This window comes from Zingiber officinale, chromosome 5B (assembly GCF_018446385.1).
Source record: "Zingiber officinale cultivar Zhangliang chromosome 5B, Zo_v1.1, whole genome shotgun sequence".
NCBI classification, from domain to species: domain Eukaryota; kingdom Viridiplantae; phylum Streptophyta; class Magnoliopsida; order Zingiberales; family Zingiberaceae; genus Zingiber; species Zingiber officinale.
In genome coordinates, this window is record NC_055995.1 from 45,332,333 (window position 1) to 45,346,834 (window position 14,502).

The window sequence follows — 14,502 nt, forward strand, 5'->3', positions numbered from 1 at the left end:
GACATTATATATTGCTATCTCGATCCATGGTAATACACGCCTTTTATTTAGACATTGTTCTCATCTGTCTTTCTTTCCTACTTCCCCTGTCTATAAATTGACATCATTTTGAAAATGTTATCAAACCCTGTGAAATTTCAAATATGTTGCTCTACTATTATTCTTTATCTACAAACTAATGGATAAGGCTTGATATTATTTATTCAAGACACATTATTTAATGTGATATACATTTATTTTCATGTTCCTCTATATGATCATGTGTAGCATACACCAAGAAATGCTTTCGTGTTTACCATTTCTTGATTTTTTGACTTGATTGTAAATCAAGTAACACACTTCTATATTCTTAAAAAAGATCTTGGAAAAATATTCTTTATCTAATATTTACCATCATCTTTTATTGCTTATTTATATTTGTGCTTTCTTGCAGGAACACTTGTCAAAAGATGATGCTAAACAACAGTTCTTTAGAATCTTGAGAACTCCTCCTTATGGTAATTTTGTTTTCTTCAGTGTATAGAAGATAAATGATCCTATAGATCTATTACCTAGATGAATCATTTTAGAAATTAATAAGTGAGGAGTTAGTTAAAACATATTGTGGGTTATGTTTCTCCTTTTTTGGGCAGAAGTCATATCTTTATGAGGGGAAGAAGAAAGTCCCTTAAAACAGAGAATACCAATGAAGAGGATAAGGCAGAATCTAATTGTTGTAACAATGTTGGGAGGTTTGGATTTGTACCTGGTCCAGATTTCACTCTGGAATCTTTTGAGAGGTATGTAGATGAGTTCAAGAGACAATATTTTAGCAAAAGTGCAGAATTTGTTTTAGGGTCCTGCCATCAGGAACCTTCCGATGATGATATTGAAGGTGAATATTGGCAGATAGTGGAAAGACCAACAGAAGAGATTGAGGTGCCACCACATTACCTATGCAGACATACATAATCATTATGCATTTTTATCTGTTGATTTATTTCACAATTTGGCTTCACAACTTTCATGTGTTGTATCCACTTTCTTCTTTCCTTGAACCTTTGTTGTTTCCATACCTTAATATTAGAAACTTTATTCATTTATTGGTTTCGAACAGAACCTGTAGCTAGGTAGAACTCTAACACATATGCTGACTTTGGTTGTTTAGGTTCTTTATGGTGCTGATTTTGACACTAGGTTTTCATTAGTGGCTTTCTCAAAGAGTGATCCTCTACGAAGGTATGACCACTAGGGGTTCAGTATATGAGTTATGGATGGAATTTAAATAACCATGACATGCTATTATTTCCTAAGAAAAATAGTGTACTAGTCTATTATGTCACAAGATTGTGTTTACATCATTTAATAAGAATCAAATGCCAAGTCATATTTATTCTTTTCCCTTTTAACAAAAAATGTATTTGTATATACAAGGTGAAGCTTCTCTATTAACACAATGCTTCTACAGGAGTTTACTGGAAACTTTTACTATCATATTCCAAGAGTAAATAGTTTCATTCTCCAGTTAATTAGAATTACCTTAGTACAAAGATGGATTTTTTTTCATATTTCGTCTCACACAAATGACAAATTTCTTCAATACAGAGTCAACATGTTCTTGCATATGTTATGTCACAGTCGAATCGTCGACACAACTATGGATTATATCTCCTCTTTTTATCTGTTGATGAAGGCATTCAGGTTATAGAGATGATTCACTAGAAAATGTTAAAAGATATGAAATTGAGGTATTAACTTTAGTTAAACTGCTACTTTCTAAAGCTATGGTATAATTACCATGTTAGGAATTCTTCTTTTATTAATTAAATTTAGTTATTTCTTGATTTTTTTTTATGTGGCGGTTATGTTATATCATTTCATATTACATTTTTTATTTATTTTGCAATGCATAAGTTATTTTTTACTATGAGATACTATTAATTTAATCATGGCTGTGAAAGTTGGTCGCCTTATATGGATACCCTAACTGTATATGCACATGCATAAACCATTCCAGTTTTTCTTATTAAATTAGTTTGTAGGTCCAATTCTGGCTGATGATTCATGATCTGGTCCTAACATATATTTTCCTAGGAAACATCATGATTATTTAAACTTCAGTGAGTATGACATCCAGGTAGAACATCTTTTTTATTCTTATTCTTATTCTGAAATACAGGAAGTGATTTCCAACATCTTAAGATTTTGAGATATTCAACCATATATATCATTTATTGATAAACACATTACTGTAAGATTAATTATGTGGATTAGCTCCATTTGTTTTGTGTATATAACAGTTTTGAGATGCTTATGAGGTCACCATGTTTGCTTGGCTTGTGAAATCTGCTCTGTTCCTGACTTTCTACCTTGTAACCTGTGACTCTAACAATATTTATATGAGAAGATGCTATTGTTAAATGAAATACAAATTATTATTTTGGATTATGGTTTCATCTGACATTCCATATCTGTCATTTTATTAGATTCCATGTTAGATGTAATTTTTGTAGGGTGTTTCTTCTTGTTTATGGAAATTTTATGAGGCCATATGATATTAGATATATTTTTTCCTTATTCTCTTTTAGATTTTACCTAATTATATATATGTGTTTCAATTTCTATCTCTAGATCTAATTACTCGTATACTCCACACGCACTGTCATTAATTCTCCGATTAGACACAGATTTTTGGAATATATTACATCCATGGCAATTGTAGCGACTCAAACTTCGCCATTGTGTCCTGCTCCTACTCCGACGGTGGCCAGAAGCCGAAGCACTCGTCGTCCAACAATGGCACATCGTTGCTATAGCTTTCGAAATGGTTCTTTGAAAGAACAACATCTCTTTTCACTACTTATAAACAAGAAAGATAAAATAAGAATTTATGGGTCCAAATTATCTGATTGACTTTTCTATATAGCTCATATCAAGAATTACCATATAACTACTAAGTTTTTACAACACAATGGTAAAGACATATTTCAGAACAAGTTTTTTCATACATATAATAGTGTATTTCTTTTGATATCAATAGGTTGTTGATCTCCTGGAGCCTTATCAAAGGGGTGGAAAGATTGGACTTTTTGATGGAGCTGATGTGGGGAAGACTAGATTTATTATGAAACTGATGATCAATAATATTGAAAAAGGTTGGTATAAAAGAATCAACAAGTGAGAAAAAAGAGTTCAATGAAATCCTACAAGTTGAAGAGTGTGATGGGACTTGTTCATTAGTTGGCTATTGTTCATTAGTTATAAATGGAACTTATTTATTAATTTTTATTGAGATAAATTTTATTTAAACATGAGACATGTTTCTTCTTTTGTGATTGTAATTCTTGTATAAGTAACATTCTGAATGACATTGATGTGGAGAATATTTTTTCTTTTGTGATTATGATTCTTTATTATATATTTATATTGAAATATGATATATTGGTATTAAAAGATAATAATTTAAAAGACAACAGTTTAAAACCATTGTTGTTGTCTATCACCCTCAAAGACAACGGTTAAAAATCATTGTCATAGCCCCAAAACGATTGTATCGGGCAATGTTATTAAACAAATACTCTATACAACAACAGTTTTGAACCGTTGTATTTTCATTCAAAGACAACGACTTAAAATCGTTGCAAAACTGTTGTCTTTTCATTCAAAGACAACGGTTTAAAATCGTTGTCGTAGCCCCCCACTTTTAACAACACTGCCAATTACAACGGTTTTAAAGGGCCTACGACAATGGTTTTTAACCGTCGTCTTTTAATGTTTTTGTTGTAGTGCATTTAGAAGATAAAATTTTGACTTTAAATCCAGAGTCATAAAATTTACATATACTAAGCAAATTATAATAAAAATGTTCAACAAGCAATACTATTTTAATTGATATATTTGATTATAATTGAATTTCACCTGTACCAATTACCTTTAGCTTGTCGTTATTCCCAAAGATAATCGATTCTAGGTTTTTAAACTCAATATTAGTGAATTTGTGTTGATCCCCAGTCATATGTCGAGAGCAGTCGCTGTCCAAAATCCATTTGTCCAGAGCTTTGGATTCCTACGCATAATGTAGGAGTTAAACCAATGTTTTGGTTAATAGAGTTTCAAATGTTTTGAGTTTAGTTATCAAGTTTTAGTTTAAAATTTAAGATTTAGTCTTATTTAAAGTTTATTAGTGATCCTGTCTGAGAAGCTTGACAAGACGGAGAGCCGGGAGAAAGAACCTACCGCCGGTAAAGAATAATACCTACAGAACACCGATCCGAGAAATCCAAAGTGGATCGGGAAGAATAGAGTCACCAAATGCCCTCCTTATGAGAAGATCCGATGACGAGAGAGAGATCCAACCAAAGAGAACCCAGATCCTGCGCTTCCAAGGCTTCTTGCGCACAAGAGACCAACCAACACTATCGTCAATGACCTAAGACCGGGGTGGGAATCCCTACCCAGGCCCTCCGACGCTCAAGTTAGTGATCTCTCTTTGTGTGGAAGGAAGAAGAAGAAGAACAGTAATTGGAAGTTAGGGTTATAGGTGCAAGCAGTGATGTGAACTTACCTAGCCAACGGAGAGGATTCCCCCTTTTATACCACTTCATATATCCTCCGTAGTCATGGAGTAGACCCCGGTTTGTTAGAGTTTGTTATGAGATGACGTAAGCTGTGTACTTATGGTAAATGACTTTTAAGTAATCTTTTTTGTACCCCAGATGTACCTTCTTTGTCGTCTAGTACCTATAAAATAGTCTAAAAACACATTTCCCGCCAAATATATAACACCTGTTATACAATCACATACTGCAAATATCTTCATAGGCTACTTTATTTGAAATATTTACTTCTATCCTGTTCCACAAACCCTTTCCAAGTGTTTTTATCGTTCCTACTTCTCTCTCCTATTTTAACTAGGTTTGACCAATTGTCATTACCTTTCATGAGACTCCTTGGGTAATGCTTGTACATGCCCTTCTGAATTTGTTATCCCAACTGACTCTGAGCTATATTTTATCAGATATGTAATCTTAATCAATATTGGTATATCTTTTCGAGGCACTATTCATCCCGGTCGATATTAGCCTTTCTCCTTGAAAGTATATCTCGATCAATACTAGCCTGCTTATTTGGAAGTATATCCCGGCCGATATTGGCCTACCTGCTTTGAGGTATATGTTGATCGATATTGCCCTTCCTCCTTTGAGGGATATCCCAGCCGATATGGGTCTTCCTCCCTGAAGGTATATCCTAACCGATATTGGCCTACCTATTTGGAAGTATATCCCGGTCGATATTGGCCTACTTCCTTTGAGGCATATCTCGACCGATATTAGCCTACCTCCTTTGAGGTATATCCCGGCCGATATTGACCTACCTATTTGGAAGTATATCCTGGCCGATATTGGCCTACCTCCTTTGAGGTATATGCTGATCGATATTGGCCTTCCTCCTTTGAGGTATATCCCGACCGATATGAGCCTTCCTCCCTGAAGGTATATCCCGACAGATATTGGCCTACCTATTTGGAAGTATATCCCAGCCAATATTGGCCTACTTCCTTTGAGGCATATCCCGGCCGATATTAGCCTATCTCCTTTGAGGTATATCCCGACCGATATTGACCTACCTATTTGGAAGTATATCTTGGCCGATATTGGCCTACCTCCTTTGAGGCATATCCCGGCCGATATTAGCCTACCTCCTTTGAGGTATATCCCGGCCGATATTGATCTTCCTCTCTGGAAATATGTCCTGCTCGATATTGGCCCACCTCTTTTGAGGTATATTCCGACCAATATTGATCTATCTTTCCCACTTGGTTATCCCCTTTCCCCTCCTTATCGGGGATTCATGAAACCTAACTCATATCACTAGCCTTCTCTTCAAGTCTAGTCGAAGGAGGTGTAGATGACTGACTAGACACAAGTTTGGTTTTGTTTTTTCCCTACCTGTGACTTTGCCTCAGGTACTGAAGTGACATTACAAATTTTGTGTACAGCTATCTTGTGGACAGTGATCCTGTGAACCTTAGTATAGTGATTCCTTGGGTCCCTTGGTTCTTTAAATTGGGCTACAACCCTCTCTTCGTTCATCACCCACCTCAGTTCTTTTCCTTCCTTGCTAACTTTCCCTGCTGAGAGTATGGTCTTGGATCCCCCTCATTGGGGGCGATTCTTGTTGGACAAGGCAAGATCTATGTATGAGTTTATTCAAGTTTTTACTTCGGCTAACACTAGGGTTCGAGAAACTCTCCCAAAAAACAACGTTTCTCGAGATTTAGCATCCCCAACCAAAGGCGCAACTGCTCTGGAGACTCAACGAGCTTTAGAGGAATTCTCCTTACTTACGGAGTACAAACAATATAGCCCATGGATGTCGCTATGAACGCGTAGCCCATGTTACCCTTGGGCTAGGATTGGTTGCTCTAGTTGCAGAACTCTAGGGTTAGAACAGGGGAGAGGCTCTTTCAGTCACCTTTGCACCATGGCTGGAATAGATTTGTCCCCTTCCCCTTGCCCTTGAGTCTCTCTCTCTACTTCATAGTTTCCTTCATCCCAGGCAAAATATTACCACTTCTATCGCCCAGGCAAGCTTCTTTCTTGCCAGGTAAAATATTCCCACTTCTGCTCCATGGTAAGTTTGACTCCGGCGAGATTGAGATTTGCTAAGCATCTCAAGAGCTTATGTCTATAATTCTTGTTGGCCTTCCTAGGTTTAATACTTTGGAGAGGAAATGTAATGTTATATATTTGATTAGATTCTAAATGTAAATTCAGACAATCTTTTGTATTGAATCGGGTAACTATATTGAATCTTTCTACTTCATAAAAACAGACGTGATGTTGTGCCCAATATCCACTCGTATACCATAAACATTGTTATTTCGACAAATATTCCCTTATTTTATCACAGACAAAGTTATCCTAGTCGACGTTGTACTTATCTATTGTGGCTAAGCACTATACCGACTGATATTTGCTTGTTTATCACAAACAAGGTTATCTCGACCGATATTATACTTGTCTACAGTAGCTAAAGTTATGTCAGCCGATATAAGTAAAAATTATCTCGATCAATGCTAGCTTACACTTTATAATGACATTAACTTAAATAGCTCTCCTTAGTTTTTCTTGTCCTCATCCTGGATTTAGTCAAACTCAATCCCTCTACCTTTATTATGCCTAGTAAACTACGTTTTCTTTCAAAATTTCCTTGCTTATGATTGGCTTTTCCCCTTGTAAGAAAATGTCGGAATCGTATAACGAGGTGTTACCAACCCCGGCGTGATCCGATCTATCGCGTCCAAAATAAATATTTCTTCATGATTATTTGTCCTTTTTCCTGTAATCCTCAAGTCTATTGAGATAAAAATATTTTGATCTAATGACGGCTATGTGTTTTTCAAAACCTAAACTTTTTGTTTTCTTTTCAAATTTGTCTCTTCCTTCCTTGCCTTAGCGTTCTTTTCTTGCTGCAGTCTTCGATCATACCTCGTGCTCATCGTTTTCCAGCGATCTCTTTTCTTGCTTCCAGTAAGTAACTTGTTGTTTTGCTATCCTTTACTTCTGTCTATGGATGAGGAAGCGATTGCTCCTTGGTATGTCCAAATGTCTTCCTCCTTTGATAAAAGTGCTAGGCTTACCATCCGCCGTCAATATGAAATTCCCAGGGAGTATAGCATCTTAATCCCGAAACCAGATGATCGTCCTCATCGTCCCCCCAATAATTGCGTGACTTTTTTCAAGGATCAGTTGATAGGAGATTTAAGGTTTCCCATTCCTCCTTTCCTAATCGAAATAAGCCAGTATTTTGATATTCCCTTGCAGCTGTTTGCACCTAACGCCTTTCATTATCTATGTGGTGCTTACATGCTATTTCGTCTGCTAGACATCCCTCCTACTCCTCAAAATTTCTTTATGTTTTCTTACCCCAAGTGTTCGGAACCTGGTGTTTTCCTGTTCCAGTCCCAGACTAAAATGATCCTTTTTGAGGATATACCCTAGTCTCTTAAAGCTTGGAAATCTCGTTTCTTCTTCATAATGTTTCCAGCACCCATTTCTAGGTTTCATTCCTGGAAATCCTCCTTACCCCCCTTGCCTGACGTCAAGGAGTTTCATCTTCATTCTTCTTTTCCTATTTATTGTGAGAAGTTCTTAAGTCGTCGACTTTCTATCTCCAAGTGGCTGAGAGTCGATCTTCTATACTTATTTGGCCTAAGCCCTGTTAAGCCTACTACACAAGGCTCTTTAGGTAAAATCTTGCTTCCTTCTTGTCAATTTCAACTAACTAAAACATCTTTCTTTTCTATGCAGTGGAGAGTTTTTATTCTGCTTTAATCGATGAAGAACTACGCCTGGAGGAGAACGTAATTCGTGCAAAAGAAAAAGAGCTTCTGGCTGCTATTAATCCGCCGCCTCCAATCGAAGATCCGGCTCCTTTAGCTAAGGTACCCAGCTCTTCGGCGGTTCCTGAGGCTCCCGAAGGTCTTCCCTCAGAAGTCCTTGTTGTTTCTTTACCCGCTGTTGCTTCACCAGTGGCTGCTGCTACCTCATCAGCCGCCCCCCTTCCTATTATTGAACTCACGTCTCCTGGGATTTCTGGTAAATCGATAGCTGATGTTGCTACCGGTAAACGCCCTGGGCACAAACTCACTAGGGCTCGGGCTCCCCCTCCCAAAAGGAGACTTATCCTTCCTACCGATGAGCCGATTTCAGAAGGTTTTGCTCCTGCCGACCTTCCTTCTTACGAATCTACTTTGGCTGAGGTCTATCCTTCTCTAACCTTCACTGCCTCACCTTCTTCCAGCACTAGTGCCCCTGGTGATGCTTCTTTCACCTTCCCCTTGTCTATTCCACAATTCGGATCTTTACCTTCTTCACCCTCTTCTTATTTAGTCTTTGCTCTTCCTTCTATTCCTACTTCCTCTTTCTCCGTGGGTTCTTCTGTCATTCCCATCCTCCCTATATTGCTAGGAGGTTCCTTTGCTAACGCTTGGGATAAAGTTCATCCTATTTTTGAAGAACTTACCACTCCTGAAATAATTGATCATTTTTCCCATAATGAGAATCGAGTATGTTTATTAACATCTACTTTTTATTCATTAGTGATTATGTCATAACCCATTATTATATTTCTAGCGATGGATAGAAAATATAGGCTTGTCTCAGCTAATGAACAATTTATACAACGAGAACAAGAGTCTAAAATCCGAGAACGACAAGCTGAAACAGGAAGTTACCGAGTTATCCTCTGCCACATTTTCCGCTGCCTCCAAGAAACAACTTGAAGTCCAAATTGAAAGTCTCCAAACACAGTTCAAATCAACTACGGATCTTAATCAAGAATTAACTTCCAATCTGGAGAAACGGACAGCTAAGCTTGGCAAGTTAAAGGATGATTATGAATCGGCATTTGCTGAAAAACTTAAGGCCTTGCAGCTGAAGGATGACGAAATAACTTCCCTAAATTCAGCTAAAACCGAGGTCACCACCAAAGAAGCCGAACTGAAGACTTCCCAAGCGGCTTTGGTTGTCTACAAGGCTAACAAAGACACTCGATACAAGGAAAGGGCCATTATCATGATCAAATCTACTGAGTTCAACCGGCCGATCGTGAAGTCGATCCTGGCAGCCTTCATTGCGGGAGCTGAAGGGGCGGTTCAACAATTGCGAGAGGAGACGGGCTACTATCACACGATCCCCCTCCCAACTTCTTGAATCACCGTAAACTTATTGATAACAGACCTCCTGATCTATTTCCTCAGCTGACCCTAGAATGATTTTCTTCCTTGAATCCAAATACTTGTAAAGTGGGTTAGGATTTTGTGATGACAATCTAGTAAACTTATGTAAAGTTGATCCTCCCTTTTCATTGTTAAACCTATTCTTTCTCATGACGATTGTTTGTTTTGTTTAAATATATTGAATGCCACCTGGTTGGCCACCCTAAAACTTCGCTCAACATATTATAATGTTCTTTATTCTAACCGCTCTATCGTGACCGGCCGGTGTATATCAATGCAGACAAGTATCGTCCGATATTTTATAGCAAATTGTGTCCCGTTCGATTTAGTACAGTCCTATCGTAATATTCTCAATATTGGTCTATTTGTTACACTCGATTGATTTATACTTGTATTTATGCATATCACCTTATGTATTATACTTAACCAAATTTCATATGGTTTTATCATGGTGGATGTCATCTGACTTACCATTATAAACCTCCGATCGAGATATTAGAATAGTATTTATCTCGGCTGGTCCACTATGCCCGACCGATTCATACTCATATTTACAAATCTCGTCCGGTATTTTCTAACCAAATCCTGTTTGCTGTGCTAATTTCGACATCAATTATTTTACTATACCTGGTTGACTAATGCCTCATACTCAACTTTCCTCCGGTCTATTATGCCCATTTGGGTTTGTTGTTCTATTGAACAAATAATCTGAACTTATAATACCTGTCCGATTTTCCTCATATTTGTCGGACTTTCTTAAGAACTAAACTTATATCCAGGGAAACTCAGTCACATTTTTCGAGGAAGATTACTCAACTTAACATCTTTTCCTTGGGATTGCTCTTCTTTTTCAAATTCGATTTTATCCTTTAATGTCATTACCTATTTATAACGGTTGGAATTCCAAGTACTTTCCCTTTTTCTATTCCTCCTGCTGTCTTTATTTGGGGGGTTTGGCATAGGGTCGAGAGGTAAAACAAGGGTTTAATAAGTTCCCTTCCACTTCCAGACTTTCTTCTTGCCTTCCTCGATTCATCTTCCTTCTACTGTTCCATCATGGCTACTTCTTCTCCTGCATGGTTTCTTTCGTGTGCTTCTAACCTCATAGAAATAGAGGAGGTGGATTTAAAAGTGAGTTATGGTTTTCCTTTTTATATAGTTCACCCTTCTCCATTGGATAGTCCACATCTTTCTCCTTTAGGGTGTATATCTATCTTCCGGGATCAAGTTCTACAAGGTTTTCGATTTCCTCTTCCCCCCTTTTTTGCTGATGTTAGTATCTACTTTAGCATTCCCCTTAATCAGTTTATCCCTCAATCTTTCTCTATCCTCATGGGTTTCGTGGGAGTGTCGAAACTGCTAGATTTTCCTCTATCTCCTCGTCTTTTTCACCACTTCTTCATTCCTCGTCAAGTAGATATTGGTGTCTTCAAATTTTAATCTCGTCCTAAGGCCATTTTGTTTAACCGAATTCCTCCTCAAGGAGAATGGTATCACAAGTTTTTCTTTATGCGTCTCCCTTCTCCTCCTCCTTTTCCTATCCAATGGATATGCGATTTACCTCCAGTTCCTAGCACCAGCAATCTCCTCAATGACCCCTCTCTTGCTTTTGCCTTATCTAAACTAAAGGGGGCAAAATTTAGCTTACCGCACTTGATTGTGGAGGGTTTAATGTTCCCTTTTGGGATAAGTAACATTGACACTCCCTTGGATGACTCTTTCGATATGTATAAATATTTCGAGCTACATTTACTGATTGGTATGTCTCCCTTATAATGGTGTCTGATTCTTTGTGTTTCAGCTGATGCTCTTCTTCCGGCTTTTATGTACAAGAATACTACTATGACTAAGTCTTTTGTGAATAATCTTGGAGAAAAATGGCTATGAACTCGTCGAGCTAATCCTAATTCCTCTACCTTGGGTTTGCTGTCTAAAGAAGAGCAACAAGCAGAAGTTGTTGCAGCCATGGAAGAAGAAGAGAACCCTTCCTTACCTTAATAAAAAAACCGAAACTTACAGAGGATGCTCCTTTTAGCGGCCTTTTTGGTACTTTTGTGCAAGCTCCTCTCGTCCCGGCGCCTATTTCTTTTGAGAGAGGTAAGGCACCAATGCCCCTACCTATATTATCTCTAATCCTACTCTTAGGATGATGAGACCTGGTCTACTCATCCCCTCTTCTTCTGCTATTGTTTCAGATTCTTCCACTTATGCTTCCGAGATGGCAGTTATCTCCTCTATGTCTCCTCCTCCTCTTGCACTGGCCTTGCTTCCTTTGGCCTCTGGGCCGCGAGCCAAACGAACCCCTTGCCGGAGATCTTCTCCCCGTGCAGGGCCCTCAGCAGTTTGTGTTTCAACGATTGAGTCAACACCCCTTGCATTACCACCTTCCATCCCATCTAGTTCTTCTTCCGCTGCTTTTGTTTCTACTACTTCTTTTCCTTCTATTGCATCTTCTTCCTCCTTACCTCCTTCTTCCTCCATTCCTCTGTCTTTATTCAAACAAGCTGTGGGTTTACCTTCTCAAATGGGATAGACCTCTGATCCGCCTTGTTATGGCTCCCAACAACTACAAGGCCTATTGGCTGAATCTTGGCTACATGGACAAGAACAACTAAGGGGCATTAGTCTTTCAAATCGGGCCGACCACCACAGTCATCAAGCAGTTGTTGTAAGTATTCTTAGTTACATGCTATTAACTTCTTTTCACTATCTCTAATTGTATCATTATGTTATTTAGTTCCTTGCCTCAAGTCTTCACATAGACCAGCTACTTATGGCTTGGGACCGGGAGAACAATAAGTTGAAAGCTCAACTAGAGACATTGAAAGCTAATCTACCTCCTTCTCATGATGACCTGACTCAGTTGCAAGAGAAAGTGGTTTTAACGCCCAAAAATTCTCACATAAATTTTAGAAATATTCTATTATTTTTGGAATTCTAAAATATTTTTATGGAATTTTTGAACTAGCAGAAGTAGCAAAATTAAATAAAAACGTAAAACAGCCTAAACGGGAATTGAACCTGCGACCTATGGACTCTATGTCTTATAGGGTGACTTAGTAACCAAGGGGCCCCAGCAGGGGTGTGCTGAAAGAAGAGGAGAGGAATTATATTTATGATTGGATTGGGGCACATAAATCACTTAATATAAATAAGGAATTTAAGTGGGGATTTATTCTTATCGACAACTTCTCTTATCCCTCAAACTCTCACCGTCGCCCCTCTCTCTTCCTCACCCTCTCGGCGTACAAACCCCAAGAGACTTGGGGTTCCTTCCCTAGGGTCGTAGGAGCACCTTCCGGCAACAACTATGATACGAGGACGCTTCCCTCCGCGAGAAGAACGCGTAGACGTAAGAGGATCGCCGAAGAGATCTTCTTCTCGGGAAACCTAGCGATCGGAATTGTAAGAAATCTAGTGCAGGAAGTAAGTAACCCCTCACCTACAGTATAAGTAATTAATCGCATGTTTTTACACCTTTAGTTCATCCATATGCAGATTCTTCGACACGTAGGGTGTATTTGACTCTCCTTGCAAGTTTAGGGTCTATGTGAGCACCTCTAGATGGGCCGGACCTATTTCCCCCTTAAGTTTTGGGATTTTGGGACATTGTCGGGTGCCTAGAGGTGGCCCCCTAATAGAGAGGAGAGTTAGAGAACACCAAATTCTCGATAAATGACCCTTACAGCTACAAGATACAGTAGACATTTTTACTGCTCAATAAATGTCATAGAAGCTTTTTAAATAGCATGCTTAATCTTGTTTCAGTTTATAAGGGACTACGATCCAATGGGTGGGCTCCCATAGTCGCCTCTAGGTTTAGATAACCAAGCTCTAGGTTCAGATAACCTAGTAAGAGCATGATAAGATAGATCAGTTTATGAACAGTATTTTACTTTTATCAGTGGCACTGTACTGGACTCTCAGTTGTCCTTGGGTTGGGCTCCCATAGTCGTCCCTAGGTTCAGATAACCTATTAAACCTATTAGATTCGGGACTAGCTACCTCGAGTCTAATTAGGGATGCACGCATAGCAAGTACAGATGCCGAGCCCATCAACAACATGATTATTATTTTTATCTATTTATTAAAATAGTTTTCAAACTTCACAAACTAGAAATGTGAATACAGCTCAGCTTCAGTTTAGTTTTCTTATTGATATAACAATAGCTTTATGTTCAGTCTTTGATTGCCATGATTTGTCTGCCTATATGCCATGTGTTAGTATTTTTCAGCATGATCATCAGCATGTATTGCAATTAGCATTCTTTAAAAGCATGATTTCATCGATTGCATGTTTTGTGAGGTAGATGGTTATTACTAAGCTCCCAAGCTTATAGTTTCCTTTTTCCTTATACTGCAGATAAAGTAAAGGGAAGATGGATTAGCGGAGGCTGGAGTTCAATGCATCCAGATGTGTGTGAGAAGGAACTTTGAATAAAGACCGTTGGGGATTATTCCATTGAAAGACTTAGTGTTTCTGCTTTGGTTACTTTTCTGCACTTTTAGGGTATTTTAGAATCATGAATTGTGAAGGTATACACGATGTCATGCTTAAACTTCTTGTTGTCTTGATATTAGATAGTAAACTGTATGTAATGTCATGCATAGTAGTATTTTTGTGCTTGTAGTTGATTCATGTGAGTTGTGAATGAGTTTTGGGTGGAATTTCTAGAAAATCAGAAACTCAGTCGATCAGCTGATCGATTGAGGAGTCCTCAATCGATCAGCTGATCGATTGGGAAGCACTCCCCCGCGTACAGAGAGTTGATGAATCGATC